Consider the following 18,766-nt stretch of genomic DNA (forward strand, 5'->3'; position numbering starts at 1 on the left):
GACAACCAGGAAAGTCTCTCCTATGGCTTACTAATGCTTACATAATGTCCCTCCATGTCTATTTATTCCACTGCCATCACCCTTTTCAAGTCTTTAATCTAACTAGTGGAACAGTCTTCTGACTGTGTTTGAGGGTTTTTTTTTTTGTTTGTTTGTTTGTTTGTTTGTTTAACCTCTCTCTCCCCTGCTTTAGCCAGATGGATCTTTTCAATAAAATGCAAATATAATAATTTCACCCCCTCACTTAAAAGCATGTTTAATGGCTTCCTATCTGCTGGGGTTTTAAGCTCAAACTGCTATACAGGGCTCATAAATTACTTCTTTACGTTGTCTCTGCTTCTCTCCTTAGGTTCGTCTCTTATGAGATTCCCTCCTATTTTAGTTCTCATCAGACTGAGGTAGCATGCCATGAATGTTCAGATTTTGGAGAAATTGTATCACAGACTGTCCCCTTTGCCTTCACTGTTATTTGTTCATTAATTAATATAACTTCTCCTCCAGAACTTTCTCTCACCCTCCAAGTCAATGTTAGGTGCTCTTTCTGTGTATATTCACCCTCTATTTCAATCTAATGTTTTATCTGTCATTTCCTTGTATCTCATAATTATCATAAGATCATTAGATTAGAGGCTGTGTCTGTCACTGAATTAATGAACAGATAAAAGATTAAATTAAGGGGAACCACTGAATGATATTAAGAAAGAGAAGAACAAAACCAGATTTAGGATGATTGTAATAAAATTGGCTCTGAAGCCAGAAAGGCATGTATTTGAATCCCATCTCTACTTTTTACTAGTATATAATCCTGAGCAAGTGACTTAATCTTCAGAGCTGCACTTTCTTCATTTTTAAGAATATCGGTAATGACATTAAAAAAGGAAATTCTTTTTGTTTGACTTTTAGACATTAAGAAAAATCATTTTAACTGAGTTGTGTTGACCTAAAAAAAAAAAAAAATAGATTGACAATTATTGATCTGGCAAAAAAAAAAAAAAGATTTATTCAGTATCAGAAGAGAATTGCAATTTGGGATGTGCAGCCATGACAAGTCACTTGCAAGTCCCTGTGCAGCAGTGGAAGGAGAGCACTTTTATAGAGCGAAAAAGGAATTTGGGAGGGCTATAGTAAACCCCACTCCAGTACTCTTGCTTGGAAAATCCCATGGACGGAGGAGCCTGCTAGGCTGCAATCCATGGGTCACTAGGAGTCGGACACGACTGAGTGACTTCACTTTCACTTTTCACTTTCATGCATTGGAGAAGGAAATGGCGGCCCATTCCAGTGTTCTTACCTGGAGAATCCCAGGGACAGGGGAGCCTGGTGGGCTGCCATCTATGGGGTCACACAGAGTTGGACACGACTGAAGTGACTTAGCATAGCATAGCATAGCATAGCATAGCATAGCATAGCATAGTAAACAATGGAGAAGGCAATGGCACCCCACTCCAGTAATCTTGCCTGGAAAATCCCATGGATGGAGGAGCCTGGTAGGCTGCAGTCCATGGGGTCGCTAAGACTCGGACACGACTGAGCAACTTCACTTTCACTTTTTACTTTCATGTATTGGAGAAGGAAACGGCAACCCACTCCAGTGTTCTTGCCTAGAGAATCCCAGGGATAGGGGAGCCTGGTGGGCTGCCATCTATGGGGTCACAGAGAGTCAGACATGACTGAAGTGACATAGTAAACAAAGAGTTTCATTGGCTGAGGACTTACTAGGAAGGAAGAGGAATCTTTCTTCTTTCTCTTGGGCTGTGTTATTGTCATGCATGTGAGCTCTACCATCAGGCTTCTTGACTCTTACATGATAAAGGTTTCTACATATAGGCATACCTTGTTTTATAGTCTTTTCCAGATGCTATGTTTATTTATTTTTTATTGTAAGTTGAAGGTTTGTGACAAATTTATATTGAACAAGTCTTTTGACATTATTTTTCCAACAGTGTTTGCTCACTTCGTGTCTTTGTGACACATTTTGGAAATTCTTGCAATATTTAAAATTATTATACTTTTTAATGGTGATCTGAGATCTTTGATGTTGCTATTATGAAAAGATTGTGACTTGTTGAAGGCTCAGATGATGGTTAGCATTTTTTCACAATAAAGTGTTTTTAAAATTAAGGTACATGTTTTTAAAGACAAAATACTTAGTAGAGTATACATAATTTTTATATGCACTGGGAAATCAAAAAATTCATGTTACTCACTATACTGTGATTTTTATTTTATTGTAGTAGTCTGAAACTGAGGCCTCATTTTATCCAGGATGGGCCTGAATTAATTTTTTTACATTGTCCCTTTTGATCAAGATCTTTCTTTGAAAAGATGGCTGATCAAAATTAGGTGTTCCATTTTCAATGGCTTTTTCTTCCTCAATCCCAAGAATGACCTTTCCTTAGTATAGAGTCTCACATTGGAGGGGAAAAGTATAAGCCTTTTGAGGTAACATTAAAGCAATAAGGAGGGTTAAGTGAGAACTCTCGGGATCTTTTATCTAAAGTTGGTATGTTATCAGGATCATGGACACTGGATGTCATCTGAAACATTGTCATCATCAAAGGTGTGACAACAAGATTCCAATAGGATATCAAGGGAAAGGTATCTCCTCAGAAATTTTCTGCTTCAACTCTGGGAAATCTTTACTCTCAGAACATCAGATGATGTGTGGGCCCAGTCAGAGTTTAGTGCTCCTTTAAATGTGTCTTGTGAATCCAAAAGTCTTTTCCTTGAAGTTTGGTGGCACAAGGGTTGGTTAGCAATACCTGATATGGGTCTTTCCAGTGAGGTTGAAGAGAGTTCTTCTGGAGGTATCTTTTCCAGTAGATGAAATCTCCAGGTTGCCAAGTGTGATGCTTAAACTCTTTGTCTCCTAAAGTCACACTGTGAAAGGATTGTTCTACCAAAGCAGTTACTTTTAATAGAAGCAATTAGACCTTTGCAATATTGGAATATGTCTCCTTTTATGAGTTGTAGGTCAAAGTAAGTAGTAACCAAGTGCATTGGGTATCCTGTGCCTATCTCAATGATGAGAGTTTATGAATTTAAAAGGGATGGATCTAAGATTTAGAAGGACCAACAGCAGTACTTTTGGCCAACGTACATGGAGGGTCCTCTACCAGTTTTACCATTGATTCTTAATGATGCTTTTAGTGCATTTGACTCTACCAGAGGATTGAAGAGTCAGCAAAGAGTCAGACATGACTGAGCAACTGAACTGACTGCCTGAAGACTGAAGGTAGTAAGCACAGTGAAGTATTGTGAAACTGGTCAAAAATCGCTTATAATTGAAGTACCTTGTTGCAGGAAAAAGCCAATTCTGACTCCTTGTCGGATATGTTCCTTTGACTTTAACCTTTACTTGTCATTGCTTTTGTTTTTACAGTCATATAAAATAGCCTGCCTCAGGGATCCCAGCTCCTTGCCTGACTGTTTAACTAAAGTGCCTTTGTTTAGCTCACTGGGAGATAATCTGACCCTTCCCATCTGTGAAGTGAAGTCACTCAGTCATGCCTGACTCTTTGCAACCCCATGGACTGTAGCCCACCAGGCTCCTTGGTACATGGGATTTTCCAGGCAAGAGTCCTGGAGTGGGTTGCCATTTCCTTCTCCAGGGGATCTTCCCAGCCCAGGGATTGAACTCAGATCTCCCCCATTGTAAGAAGAGGCTTTACCATCTGAGCTACCAGGGAAGCCCTGCTGTGAATGGCTGCAAAAAAGAAGAGATTAACACATTCCCTCCCAGAAGTTGGCCATTCCAGGAGAGATTTGCAAGATAATGGCCTTTTTACTTTATTTCCTCAACTCCTCCCTCTCTCTTCTATAAAAAAACTGGCATTCAGACCCTGACAAGTTGGTTATTTTGAGACATTAGTCTGTTATCTTCTTGGTCACCTGGCTTTCCCAATAAAGTCATATTCCTTGTCTCAACACCTTGTCTCTGATACATTGGCCTGTCATGCAGAGAGAAGAGCAAGATTGGACTCAGTAACACTCAATGAAATTTGTTTGTTGGAACTTGAGTGGTCCGTTAGGTGATTTAAAATGTCTAAGAGCCATATAAATGGGCTTCTTTGGATTGTAATTTGGACAAGTGGGACAAGTGAGGTAGGCACTTTTTGTAGCCTTCTTAGTGTTTTCTATCAAAATTGATGAGTAAATGCTATCATTTTGTCAGTAGAACAATAGTTTAATGGAGGTACATGATGAGGAGTGGGAATTTTATAGTTTCTCCAGTAGGACTAGATTGTTATTTGGTCCAGATCAGAACTATCTCCTTCTGTAAAATCAATAATTCTTGAATTTCCAATATTGTTTTTCCTTTCCTGAGGCCAATTGTAGGGTTTCTCTCTAGCCAAATTTTTTAAGTTATCATTTGGGGGAATACCCCTTTGGACCATGACAGAGGTTTGGCTGCTGCTGGCCCCTCTAAGAGAACCATTCCTTGCAGAAATGTCAGCAAGGTATTTTCGTTAGCTTTCAGAGATTCAAGTTTAGAATTTCCTGGAATCTTAGTAATGGCTAAAGGACAGTTAAAAGTATTTCATTCAATAATTCCTGAACTTAGGGACCATTTTAAATTATTTATCTTCACTGGAAGTAAAGAAGTCACTTTGTTTCCACAACATTAAAAATCATGGGAAAAAAAAATCATGAATTACTCCAAGAGCATTTCTAGTATCAGTATAAATATTGGCAGTTTTGTCCTTGACTAAAGTGCAGATCTATGTCAGAGTGTACAATTCAGTCTGTTGAGGTGAAGCAGCCATAGGTAAAGATGCTGCCTCAGCAACATCAAAAGGAGTTGCAGTGGCATACCCAGCACTGTATTTGCCATTGTCACCTCTGAAACAAGAACCATCACTGAACAATGACAAGTCGGTGTTACTTAAAGGAATCTTCTACAGATCATCATGAGGAGTCAGCATGTAGTCCCCCAGTGTTAAGCAGTTTTGAGGTAGTTTGTTGGTGATGGAGAAGAGACAAGTAGCTGGGTTAAGGTTTAAAATGGTAAAAAAGAAAAAAAGTGAAGATCAGTTAACAAAAGAACTTCATACATGAGGCAACTGGCTAAGAAATGTTGACTGTGATGAGAATTTAAAACTTCTACTGCATGAGGTACAAATACAGTTAAAGGGGATCCTACTATGCTTCTCCTAGTGACTTTAACCAAAAGGTAAGTGGAAGTAATGGCTGTAAGGTGGGTGAGGGGGGCGGGGGGGACTCTGTGCTACAGGGTCCTGTTGCTGGCTATCATTCCTCATGGGTCAATGGTAGTCTCTGTATTTTTGGGTGAGCACTTCAAGGGTGTTCCTTTTCTTTTCATCAAAAGGGAAATGGGAATCTGATATTTGGAATGTCTGAAGTCAGGTGGCTTTATCAAACTCCCTTTTCAACCTTAAAAGCTATGTCATCCACTTCTTCCCATAAAACTGGCTTGGATTTGTTATTAAGTAAAACAGAGATTTGGTCATAAGAGAGAAATTTGGAATCCAATTTTGGAATAACCAAATAGCCCAAGAAAACATTAGTTTGGGGTTCTAGGAAACTGAGGACACCATAAAGTCTATCTGGATCTAGGTGTAGCCTTTGTTCTGATAACACACATGCTACATATTGAACCTGGGTTGGGCAAACTGCAGTTTTTCTTTGGTGATCTTTTGTTTCTTTAAGGCTAAAATCTCTAGCAAGTGGCTGCTGTCTTACTATGATGAAGCTTGAGAAGGAGAGCAAAGAAAATCATTCACATACTGCAACAAAGTAGAACCCTAAGGAACTTTATATGATCCAGATCAGCCTTCAGAATTTGTGATAAATACGGGCTCTTTGTATACCCTGAGACATTACTGTCCAGGTGAATTGTTTTTCTTACCAAGTGAAGGCAAAAAGGAATTGGCTAGCTTCATCAACTGGAATACTAAATAACACACTCCATAAATCAATTACAATTTACTTCCCATGGTAATGGATGCTAGTTATGTGTGAGAGTTAGGAACAGTAGGCTGTTGAAGAATAACAGTGTTTCTTGCACAGAGGTCCTGGACAAATATGTACCTTCAGCCTTTAGATTTTCTAACTAATAAAATAAGAGTTACACAGGGACTAACCATCTATGGGGTCACACAGACTTCGGCACGACTGACGCGACTTAGTAGCAGCAGCAGCGGTACAAGGAATATTGAATTCTTGAGGCTTATAGTCATCTATTAAGGCTTTATGTCTTGAAAAACTTCTTTACTTATAGTATATTCATTAATTCTGGAAGGAGATTTTGAGGGATTTATTTGTATCTTGATGGGAGATGTCAATTGTGAAATTCTATAATTAGTTCCTCGTTGAAGAAAGTCTATCATGACACTTCTCTAAGAAGTCTCAATCTGATAAATGGATAGGGCTGGAGGAACTAAGGAGAAAAGGATGTGGATCTCTCATAGAGCCAAAACAAAAGGGAATAGATTCAGAAACAGAAACCTCTTGCAGTTCGTCAAGATCCCAACTATGTGAACTGTTTTAGTATTCTAAGGCAGGGCTGCTTTATAACAGTAGGGTTGAAAACTGAGAATGTGGCTCTTATGTCAATTAGGACTGGAAGAAATTCACCCCCAATCTGGAAAAATGTTCCTCCAAGGCAGGTAAGAGGGAGGACTGGGAAGAGCCCCTGTACTTCCTCAAAGCCCAGCCATTACAATTGAGAGGATGTTTAAAAGCCTGCTTAGAGGGCTGAAGGTGCCTAAAATGCTTAAATTTGTAACAGTCTATTTTCCAATGTCCTGACTCTTTGAAATGATAGCCAAAACTATTTTTTAAATTGGTTTTATTTAGGGGCCTTCAACTGCTGGAGTTGATTAGAAATTTTATCTGCCTTCCTTTAGGTGACTCAACTAGAATGTGGGAGAGCTGAATTGCCAGATTAATTAAATCTGGAGTAGACATGTCTCCCATTCCACCTTGGTTCTTTTTACTAAAAGAGAAAGATCCTGTTTCAGTCTATTAATAAATACAGAGTTAAAAGCCACCTGGGTGGACTGAACATCTGAAGGGAGACCGGAATTTTTTTTTTTTTTTTCAGCCAGCCTGTATGTCCTCACATAGCCTTTCTTCCATGTCTGCCTGCTTATGCCCATGAGGAGAGAGGGATAATTTTTTTCCCTTTAAATCTGTGATCTCATGTTATAAGTTCATTTTTGGTTAAATTTAACCTGTGAGAATCTTAGGACACTAGATTGAGGGTGCTTTCCTCCAGAGAGGATTTGCATCTGTTTTCATCCAAAGGCACAGTGGTTAAAGACTTGGAACCTACTACATCCCCTTCCAGAGTCTTGGTCTAATGCCACACAGCCTCAGGCTCAAGTCTTATACCTGCCGCTGTGTCAGTCAGTAGCAAAGGAAGGGGGAGAAGCTGGGGGGCAGCAGAACACCAGAAGCCTCATAACCCATTTGGTTTATTGCAGAATGGAGAAAATTTGTGCCTTGTTTCTGAGAAAGCAGCAAGATTCTCTATTTCTCTTTGCCCAGGCCCATGGACATAGTTTATGATCAGTAGGTTAGAGATGTTATTTTGCTAAATCTAGGCAGGAGACTTGAGACAGACAGCACAGTGCTGTCTCACTTTCAGACTGACCTGCTGCTAGTGAATAAAGCTTCATTCTTTCTCTGCTGTTTTCTGGTGGTTCTACTCTGGGGCTTTATTTACAGTAAATAAATCTCTGTAGATATATCTAAACCTAGTTCTTTATAGCTTAATCAGTTCTCTATTCACTATTGATTAAAAATTAAAATTTTTGATCTTATTTTATATGTTTATAGAGGCTTTTGATTTTTTTTTCCATTAATACACTTTACCATGCATCAGATCAGATCAGATCAGTTGCTCAGTCATGTCTGACTCCTTTCGACCCCATGAATCGCAGGACACCAGGCCTCCCTGTCCATCACCAACTCCCGGAGTTCACTCAGACTCACGTCCATCGAGTCAGTGATGCCATCCAGCCATCTCATCCTCTGTCCTCCCCTTCTCCTCCTGCCCCCAGTCCCTCCCAGAGTCTTTTCCAATGAGTCAACTCTTTGCATGAGATGGCCAAAGTACTGGAGTTTCAGCTTTAGCATCATTCCTTCCAAAGAAATCCCAGGGCTGATCTCCTTCAGAATGGATTGACTGGATCTCTTTGCAGTCCAAGGGACTCCCAAGAGTCTTCTCCAACACCACAGTTCAAAAGCATCAATTCTTCGGTGCTCAGCCTTCTTCACAGTCCAACTCTCACATCCATACAATACATTAAATAACCCATGACCATTTTCACTTACTTCACATTTTACCTTTAACCTTATTTCAGATGTCTAGGAAAGCAAGATTCTTTTTACTTCCAGGCCACTTGGTTTGACTCAAATAGACAAGTTCTGAGTTTGTCTCTGAGGACTGGCAGCTGCTTGAAATGCTGTGAGGTGAGGTTTCTATTCCATCCTTCAGAGAATACTTACTACTGTAAAAAAAAGAAGAAAAAAAAAGAAAAAAGTAGGCCAATGTCTTTGTTGCTTTAGGAAAGAAGCCAGATTGTAAATGGTTCTAGAATATAGTCATAGACTCAGAGGGTTTAACTTAAGGAAGCATGATATTAAATCAGAGAACATTTGAAATCAGGCGACTTGAACTGATGTCCTAACTGTGTGAATATTTAGTTTGTGGCCTAATTTCCATTACTGATAAAACATGGCTTCTGTAATAGATGGCATCTAATATCCCTGCCAGCCCTAGCACTCTGTGATTAGGGAATGAGGCATTTGCATCTGTTATTTAGATCACAATTTAAAAACTCTTCTTAATGATCAAAACCCCTGTTGATTCCCAGTTTTCATCCCTAAGGAAGTTCATCCCTAGATTAGTTCAGAGATGGGGTCTTACAGTCTGTATTTTTAAAATATCTCCTGAGGTGAACCAGGTTATATGATACAGATCTAATTCAAACCCTAATGACATAAGTAAAGCCTGCAGCAATGGGTCAATACTGTGACTGAGAGAAACTTAAAATTATTTTTATTTATAAACGTAGAAAATCTAAGTTAAGAAAAACTTAGAAAATACAATAAATATAACAAAAATTTTAAAATAATTCAAAACACTATTGCTTAGAGCAACTAATGTATTTTTTGTGTTTAACATTTTTTGGTAAATATATATACACACATATATACATTCATATTCTAAACATATAAGTTATCTGTCTCTCTGATTAAGTTTATGTCAATTTTATTTTGGTATTTTATTAAATGTATGCAGTTAGAATAATAAAAGCAATTAGAACTGGATGTGGAATAACAGACTGGTTCTGAATTGGGAAAGGAGTATGTCAAGGCTGTATATTGATTATTTAGTTTACATGCTTAGTTTATATACAGAGTACATCATGCGAAATGCCGGGCTGGATGAAGCACCAGCTGGAATCAATATTCTTGGGAGAACTATCAGTAGCCTCAGGTATACAGATGACACCACTGTTATGGCAGAAAATGAAGAAGAACTAAAGAGCTTCTTGATGAAAATGAAAGAGGAGTGTGAAAAAGCTGGCTTAAAACTCAATGTTCAAAAAACTAAGATCATGGCATCCGCTCCCATCACCTCATGGCAAATAGATGGGTAAAAAATGGAAACGGTGACAGACTTTAATTTCTTGGGCTGAAAAATTATTGCAGATGGTGACTGCAACCATGAAATTAAAAGATGCTTGCTCCTTGGAAGAAAAGCTATGACATCCAGACAGCATATTAAAAAGCAGAGACATAACTTTGCCAACAAAGGTCCTTCTAGTCAGAGCTATGGTTTTTCCAATAGTCATGTATGGATGTGAGAGTTGGACCATAGAGAAGGCTGAGCACAGAAGAACTGATGCTTTTGAAATGTGGTATTGGAGAAGACTCTTGAGAGTCCCTTGGACAGCAAGAAGATCAAACCAGTCAATATTAAAGGAAATCAACCCTGGATATTCACTAAAAGGACTAATGCTGAAGCTGAAGCTCCAATATTTTGGCCACCTGATGTGAGGAACTTACTCATTGGAAAATACTCTGATGCTGGGGAAGATTGAAGGCAAGAGGAGAAGGGGACAACAGAGGACTAGATGGTTAGATGGCATTACTGACTTGATGGACATGAGTTTGAGCAAGCTTTGGGACATGGTGAAGGACAGGGAAGCCTGGTGTGCTGTATGGGGTTGCAAAGTGTCAGACATAGCTGAACAAATGAACAAAAACAATATTAAATATTTTTAATTTAAACTCAAATATCATGAGTATTTCCCATGTCATTAAAAATTCTTTGAAAATACAATTTTATAACTTTATTTCATTTTTGTATATGGAAAGTATAATTAATTTAACTGCTATTTTTATCATTTAATTCCAGATTTTCAAAATTAGAAATAGAAAAGACTAAAATTTATATCCTTGCATGTAAAGGCTAGTTCCAACTTTTACTATATCCTCAGTGTTCAGTTCAGTTCAGTCTCATTCATGTCTGACTCTGCGACCCCATGAACCACAGGATGCCAGGCCTCCCTGTCCGTCAGCAACTCCAGGAGTTTACCCAGACTTATGTCCATTGAGTTGGTGATGCAGTGTAGAGCTCTAAATATAGAATTACTAGATTTTAGGATTAGGGTAAATTAAAGTGATCATGTGAAATGTGGTTAAAGATTGAGCTAAATTTAGCATTGTTATGAAGTCTAGAAAGATAATTGGTTTAAGCTTGTGCAGGAAGCAAATTAAATATTTCTAATTAAGCCTTGGATCTATCCTATTCTAAACAAAATTATACAGCATAGATAAATAAAGTATAACTAGATGAGAAGAGAAAAACTGCACAGGTGATAACATTAGACTTCCTGGTAATGTTTGCTTTTGTAGTGCTTTTCATACTTTTGAAATCATTATCTGGGATGAGTACACATTGGCAAGCACTGATTTTGGGAAAAACAACAACAACTCTTGACAGTGTTTCCTTGAGAAAGAATAGTACAAACAACTGGTGTTATTTTTTGTATATTTAGGTGTGCAGTTCAAGATAATTGATATTATATATAATGAAAATGAAATTTAAAAAATTCTTATTGAAGACCCTGTCTCTCTGTTTCTGGTAAACTTTCAGGCCTTACTGTTTGTCTGTTCTGTGAATTATCTTAAATCTTTCCTTTATATTTTATTTCTTTTCTTAATATTTACTTATATTAATCTCATCCTTGTTTAGTGATATACCTAAACATCAGGGGCTTATGATTAAATTAGTGGCTCTCTGGAAGGAGGAGGGTAGGATAATGGATTCTACATATCTCAGAATCTGCTTCCTCCCAGAAGTTTCCCTTTTCTTTTTTGGGGGGTCTCTCCTCAGCTTCATACACAATCATGCATACATCCTGTCAAGTATATTAAAAATCCAAAATGGTTGGTGAAGAGTAAGCTAATGAGCTGGAAACTAATGTCTCTTAATTCTATCTTATTGCAACAGACCTATAATTAGAGCGGTTCTATAAAGCAATCCTCTCATTAAAATGGCAATGTGTGGGCACTATAGAAAATACTCAAATGGTGAATCTAATGTTCGTGGATACTTCTTATAGGCACTGACTAAAACAGAGGAGTTGGTTAGCTGGAACACTGAACCAGCTGTTTAGAAGCATGTGAAAATTAAAAGGAGAGACTTAAATCAGCAGTTGAGATATTAAAGATAGGTTGGCACATTAAACTTCATCCCACATTAGCATTTCCTGAGTAAAAGTTTTAGGCTTATTCTGGACTGAACACCTCTTCATTTCTTGTATGCTAGGCTGGTATAAAAAAAGAAAGAAGAGGGTATCTAGGAAGAGCCATCCATTTTTAAGTGTACTGAATTATAACTGTGCCCAGGCTCAGCTGATTCAGTGCTAAAATCCCCTCTTTGAGATGATAAAGTTATGGAACCAGAGGGCTTTCATTAATCTTCAACTCAACCTATCAGAACTACTGATGAATCATTTACCAAAGGCAGCTTTTTTGTTCCAAGTTCTCTGATTTGTCTCCATGTTCTTTCTTTTCTTCAAGGTGTCTCCTCTGCCAACCTACTTTACAGAAAACTGGGATACCATGTCAATTATAAAGAGTTGAATTTGTGATTTTAACTATTTGGAGATAGTGTGGGTTTGGTTCTGTATCACTGCAATATTAATCGTATATTGAAACAAAGTTAGTCATGTGAATTCTTTGTTTTTCCCAGAGCATATAAGTTTTGTGTACACTACCGTCTATTAGTTGAGCAATAGCATTATGTCTAAAAATGTTGTTGTTCAGTTGCTAAGTCACCCAACTCTTTGCAGCCTCATGAACATGCCAGCCTTCCTTGTCCTTCGCTATTTACCAGAGTTTACCAATTCATGTGCATTTAGTCAGTGATGCTATCCAACCATTTAATCCTCTGTTGCTCCCTTCACCTCCTGCCCTCAATCTTTCCCATCATCAGGGTCTTTTCCAATGAGTCAGCTCTTTGTATCAGGTGATCAAGTATTGGAGCTTCAGCTTCAGGATCAGTCCTTCTAATGAATATTCAGGGTTGATTTCCTTTAGGATTGATGGTTTTATCTCTTTGCTATCCAAGGGGCTCTCAAGAGTCTTCTCCAACACCATAGTTCAAAAGCATCAATTCTTTATACTCAACCTTTTTTATGGTCCAGCTCTCATATCCATAGATGACTACTGGAAAAACCATAGCTTTGGCTAGATGGATCTTTGTTGGTGAAGTGATGTCTCTGCTTTCTAATATGCTGTCTTGGTTTGTCATAACTTTTCTTCCAAGGAGCAGGCATGTTTTAATTTTCATCCACAGTGATTTTGGAGCCCAAGAAAAGAAAATTTTCCATGGTTTCCATTTTTTTCCCCAATCTATTTTCCATGAAGTGTTAGGACCAAATGCCATGATCTTAGTTTGTTGAGTATTGAGTTTTTCAGCTTTTTCACTCTCGTCTTTCAAGAGACTCTTTAGTTCCTCTTTGCTTTCTGCCATTAGCATGGTATCTGCATCTCTGAGACTGTTGATCTTTCTCCTGGCAATCTTGATTCCAGGTTGTGATTCATTCAGTCTGACATTTCACCTGCTGTACTCTGCATATAAGTTACATAAGTAAGGTGCCAGTATACAGCCTTGACATACTGCTTTCCCAATTTTGAACCAGTATGTTGTTCCATGTCTAATTTTAACTGTTGTGTCTTAGCCTGTATCCAGGTTTCTAGGGAGACAGGTAAGGTGGCATGGTATTCCCATCTCTTGAAGAGTTTTTCACAGTTTGTTGTGATCCACACAGCCAAAGGCTTTAGCATAGTCAGTGAAGCGGAAGTAGATTTTTGGGGGGAAGTCTCTTACTTTTTTTATGATCCAACAGATGTTGGCAACTTGATCTCTGGTTCCTCTGCCTTTTCTAAATCCAGCTTGTACATCTGAAAGTTCTTGGTTCATGTACTATTGAAGCCTAGCTTGGACAATTTTGAGTATTACCTTGCTAGCATGTGAAATGAGTGCAACTGTGTGGTAGTTTGAACATTCTTTGGCATTGCCTTTCTTTGAGATTGGAATGAAAATGGACCTTTTTCATTTCTGTGTCCACTCTGGAGTTTTCCAAATTTGCTGGCATATTGAGTGCTGCACTTCAACACCATCATCTTTTGGATTTGAAGTAGCTCAGCTAGAATTCCATCACTTCCATCCACTAGCTTTGTTTGTAGTAATTATACTTCCTAAGGCTGACTTGACTTTACACTCTAGGATGTCTGGCTCTAGATGAGTGACTACACCATCATTGTTATCTGTGTTATTAAGACCTTTCTTTTGTATAGTTCTGTGTATTCTTGCCATCTCTTCTTTTTTTTTTTAATTTAATTTTATTTTTAAACTTTACAATATTGTATTAGTTTTGCCAAATATCGAAATGAATCTGCCACAGGTATACCTGTGTTCCCCATCCTGAACCCTCCTCCCTCCCCATACCCTCCCTCTGGGTCATCCCAGTGCACCAGCCCCAAGCATCCAGTATTGTGCATCGAACCTGGACTCGCGACTCATTTCATACATGATATTATACATGCCATCTCTTCTTAATCTCTTCTTCTTTGGTTGGGTCCTTTGAGATTTTGTCCTTGACTGTGCCCATCTTTGCATAAAATGTTCCTTTGATATCTCCAGTTTTCTTGAAGATATCTCTAGTCTTTCTCATTCTGTTGTTTTCCTCTATTTCTTTGTGTTGTTCAGTTAAGAAGGTTTTCTTATCTCTCCTTGCTATTCTCTGGAACTCTCCATTCAGTTGGGTATATCTTTCCTTTTCTCCTTTGCTTTTCACTTCTCTTCTTTTCTCAGGTATTTGTAAAGGCTCCTCAGACAATCAGTTTGCCTTCTTGTATTTCTTTTTCTTGGGGATGGTTTTGGTCACCACCTCCTGCACAGTGTTAGAAACCTCCATCCTTAGTTCGTCAGGCACTCTTTGCCAGATCTAATCCCTTATAAAATACTTGATTGCTAAAAATGTCTATCATCTGAGACTTTAGCTAGTCATTATCTTTTTGCAATAGTAAGATTAAAGATTGCTGGTAGTAAGATTAAAGATTTCTTTATCATAGCAAATATGATGAAAAATTTTGAAATACTGTGAGAAATACCAAAATGTGACAAATGCTGTTGGAAAAATTGTGCCAGTAGACTGGCTCAATGCAGTCCATAACCTTCAATTTGTGTTAAAAAAAAAAAAAAAAAAGATGCAATGTCTGTGAAACATGGTAAATTCCTTCACTCTATTATTTGGTTGACAGAGGGGTATAATTTAAGGTCCAGTTCTTGGATAATGGACTTACAGACCCAGGATAACTTTCTCGTTTCAGAGTCTAAATGATTGTCTGTAGAACTGAGGTGACTTGCCTAAGGAAAAGTCGCTAACCTGTCACAGAGCTGGAACCCAGGTCTCCCTAGACTCGGTCACTTTGTCTTACCACAGTGATGTCTCTTCAGTGCACCTCCAGGAAGAGCAGGGTAGGGGTGGCAACAGTTTCCAATATCAGCACAATCGTCAGGTAATAGTAACAACCAGTGGCTGCTGTCGTGGCTTGGATTCAAGCAAGTGACCACAGCGATAAGAAGCGATAAAACTCTAACTCATTTCCAGTAACATAGTGAAAATAATTTGAAGCAGCCTTTCTATTAACAGTAATGCACATTTTATAAATATAATGCAGCAAGTATATTCTTCATACATTTCAGAGGATATATAGCCAGGTTATGTAATCATGTTCTTGTTTCCTTTTAAAACCTCATTTTACCTAAAATACTTTGCTCAAGACACAGTGGATCCACTCTGCTTACCCCCATCTCATCATCTCTCTTTACTAACATGAACTCCCAGGCCTACCTTCCTGCCACTTGTGGGATTTTGGACTTCAGCAACTCCTTGCATTCACATTAAAGAAAGACCGAAGCAGGAGATTTTATTAATTCAAAAATGTCAAATCCTTTTAAGCACTGTTTTTATCCTCTGGGTCCAAATGTATCTACTTTATGCATTCCCCTTACCTTGTAGGAAACAATCATTGCCTCCTCAGTGAAATAAAAAAAATGCCCAGCAGTTAGGGGCTTAAAACTCTGAGCAAAAAATTTAACAATTTTCTCATCATTGCAGTTTTTTAAGTTATCAATCCAGTTCAAAATTATTAACACTTTTATATCTATTTGAATTTTTATAAAGTAGTCTTTGTGATCTGTGCTTGTAAATGAAGGTTCCAAGTATTTTATCAATGTAGGTTTAACATGAATAATATTTTACTAGTTGAGGTGATATATATTTTTTATGTTGTATGATTAAGTATTGTATTTTGACAAGCCCCAAAGCCACTTTGCCTCGGTAAATTAAGTACCTGGAAAAAATATATTAAACCTATCAAGGCTCATGAAGTTACTGCTTAATTTGGCAAATGAGCATGCAGTCAGTAGGATTTATAAATTACCTGGTGGCTAAACATATCCCTTTTCACCAATTAACTCTCATCGAATAGTTTGATACTGAAGAAAATAAAGAATGTAATTGTTTTGCTTACTAATGTAATTGTTTTAACATAAAATAATAATTCTGCACATTAGTGATTAAGCCTAAATGAAAAAATATTAATCTACCCCATCATATGGAGCTATAGTCCTGACATACTGAGGTACTTTCTATTTTCCAGTTGGGCTGTCACTACTTCTTATCTAAGCCCTGTAATTTGTCTGAAACCTCCACTCAGCCTGCTAACAACTAAGGCAGTGACTTTGTTGTCTCAAAAGAAGTAAAATGCACCCAAATAACATGTATGAATAGCTTAAAGTAAGCACTTAAATAAACCAGATACCAAAATATCATCATATGCATGTGATAGCAATCTTATTCATTTAGTTACTATTAAAATAAGGGGTATTTATTACTTTAAAAAGAATAATTGAACAGTTGAAATTTTCACTTGTTGATGTTCACAAATTATTAGTAAAGGCTAATGTGTGCATGTTTTAATTAGAGTTCTGTTCAGAAAATTAAGAACATGAGAAAGGATTTTCATGGGTATTTTCTATCATCTTATTATTCACTGTTATTTATTTAAAAATACTGTTTATTATGTGATGGATACTGATTACAAAAAATGCTTCAGAAAGGTATGTTTCCCCACTCTTGAGACACTTTCATTCTAGTGAGTAGGAAGGGAAAGATGGAGTCAACAGAAAGGTTGTCAAAGGAGCAAGTGATTTCAAATGGTGATATGTACTCTGAAATTAACAAAGCAAGGTCCTATCAGTTCAGTTAAGTTCAGTCGCTCAGTTGTATCTGACTCCTTGGGACACTATGGACTGCAGAATGCCAGGGCTCCCTATCCATCACCAACTCCCAGAATCTACTCAAACTCATGTCCATTGAGTCAGTGATGCCATTAAATCATCTCATCCTCTGTCATCCCCTTCTCCTCCTCCCATCAATCTTTTCCAGCCTCAGGGTCTTTTCCAAAGAGTCAGTTCTTCGCATCAGGTGGCCAAAGTATTGGAGTTTCAGTTTCAGCATCAATCCTTCCAAAGAATATTCAGGACTGATTTCCTTTAGGATGGACTGGTTGGATCTCCTTGCAGTCCAAGGGACTCTCAAGAGTCTCCTCCATCACTACAGTTCAAAAACATTGATTCTTTGGTGCTCAGCTTTCTTTATAGTCCAACTCTCACATTCACACATGACTACTGGAAAAATCATACCTTTGACTCGATGGACCTTTGTTGGCAAAATAATATCTCTGCTTTTAAATATGCTATCTAGTTTGGATATAACTTTTCTTCTGAGGAGCAAGCGTCTTTTAATTTAATGGCTGCAGTCACTATCTGCAGTGATTTTGGAGCCCAGAAAAATAAGGTCTGCCACTGTTTCCATCATTTCCCCATCTATTTGCCATGAACTGATGGGACTGAATGCCGTGATCTTAGTTTTCTGAATGTGGAGCTTTAAGCCAACTTTTTCACTCTCTCCTTTCACCTTCATCAAGAGGCTCTTTAGTTCTTATTCACTTTATGCCACAAAGGTGGTGTCATCTGCATATCTGTGGTTATTGACATTTCTCCTGGCAATCTTGATTCCAGCTTGTGCTTCATCCAGCCAGGCATTTCTCATGATGTACTTTGCATGTAAGTTAAATAAGCAGTGTGACACTATATGGCCTTGACGCACTCTTTTCCCAATCTGGAACCTATTGTTCCATGTCCAGTTCTAACTGTTGTTTCCTGACCTGCATACAGATTTCTCAGGAGGCAAGTCAGGTGATCTGGTATTCCCATCTCTTTAAATATTTTCCACAGTTTGTTGTGATCCACACAATCAAAAGTTTTGGTAGATGTTTTTCTGGAACTCTCTTGCTTTTTTGATGATCCAACAGATGTTGGCAATTTGATCTCTTGTTCCTCTGTCCTATGAATGGGAGTAAAAAGCAGATGAAGGTACTTTTTGTTGGTAAGTTAAGAAAAGTATGTCTGACAAAGTGGGTGACATTTATAATGATAAATAAATGACAGCAGGAAGCAGCCTGGGGGGTGTGGCCTTCCAGGCAGAGCTAAAAGACAAAATAAAGCCTCTAAGGCTGAAAGGCGGAGAAGGCGATGGCACCCCACTCCAGTACTCTTGCCTGGAGAATCCCACAGATGGAGGAGCCTGGTGGGCTGCAGTCCATGGGGTCGCGAAGTCGGACACGACTGAGCGACTTCCTTTTCACTTTTCACTTTCATGCATTGGAGAAGGAAATGGCAACCTACTCCGGTGTTCTTGCCTGGAGAATCCCAGGGATGGGGGAGCCTGGTGGGCTGCCGTCTATTGGGTCACACAGAGTCGGACACAACTGAAGTGACTTAGCAACAAAGGCTGAAAGGATCTTTGTGTATATGAGAAACAAAATTAAAGGCAATATGTCTGTATATAGTGTGGGCTTCCCTAGTGGTCTATATACAGTGACAAAGGACAGCAGAAAGTTTAGCAAGTGCTAGGTAAACATGAATTTGGATTTTAATCTAAATGACCGGAAATCATTGGAGGTCATTGATGTGTTGCATTTTTGCTATATTGGTGTTAGTTACTTTACACACTTGGACCTCAGTCACCAAGAATGGAGTCAGTCATATACTTCAGTAATCAGTGTGAAAAATCTCTCTTGATTGATTTATTAATCCTCATTCCTCTTAAACTTCCATTATTATTTTTCTCACCCTACTTCTCCACTC

The sequence above is a fragment of the Bos taurus genome, chromosome 26 (genome assembly GCF_002263795.3).
Source record: "Bos taurus isolate L1 Dominette 01449 registration number 42190680 breed Hereford chromosome 26, ARS-UCD2.0, whole genome shotgun sequence".
In the NCBI taxonomy this organism is placed as follows: Eukaryota; Metazoa; Chordata; class Mammalia; order Artiodactyla; family Bovidae; genus Bos; species Bos taurus.